Source organism: Takifugu flavidus, chromosome 6 (assembly GCF_003711565.1).
Source record: "Takifugu flavidus isolate HTHZ2018 chromosome 6, ASM371156v2, whole genome shotgun sequence".
NCBI lineage: Eukaryota > Metazoa > Chordata > Actinopteri > Tetraodontiformes > Tetraodontidae > Takifugu > Takifugu flavidus.
Window position 1 is genome coordinate 8515795 of NC_079525.1, and position 822 is coordinate 8516616.

Consider the following 822-nt stretch of genomic DNA (forward strand, 5'->3'; position numbering starts at 1 on the left):
CATTTCTAAGATGCTGAGAAAGGTTCTGTCATGCTCAGTGTTACTTTTGTGTTCACTGTCAGACTCAAAGACTTTGGCACCAATGGAGGATAAGTGATATTTGTGTTCTGATTAATTAGTTTAATCACTGTGCCAGTTGTGATGAGAAACAGAGGAAATAATTTTCTCAAGCGTTTTTGAATTTACTCAAAAGAAGAGTTAGTTCAACAATGATGTTAGCAACAAATTTCATTCATTTAATTTATTTAATCATTCACTTATTTCAATATTTCAGTTAAATGTAAGGACCACACTCACTAAAATCATTAAAAATAAAAAACAGTCACATGAACATTGATAATCCAAGGTAGTTTTCTTTGTCAACTGGACAGTGTTTCTTCTATTTGAAGACGTTTCGCCTTCTATCCAGAAGGCTTCTTCAGTTCTGAACTCGCTGGGGACCGTGCTTGAAACTATAGCCCTTGTGTACCTTTGGAATGTTAATGATCTGGGTGATCACCCGAGAGTCGTTGGCAGGGTCGTTCACCTAGTTTCAGTTGAGGTGTCTCCCCTTTGTCTGCTGGCTCATTTGGTGGTGAGTCACCAGGTCTCCTGAAATGGTGTGAACGTTTGGTTTGTTGTTGGAAGGAGTGGAGAAACTCCCAAGACTTTGTTCAAAAGGTCAGTCGACTCAAACTACATCCAGAAGAGACTATGGTATCTTAAGATGTCACGTCACTCTTCACGTGCATCCCTACCACCAGCGCAATAGACACCATCCACAAGCACCTTCTATTGGACAAGAATCTTCCAGAAAGAACAGCCTTAACACCGGCCCAAATC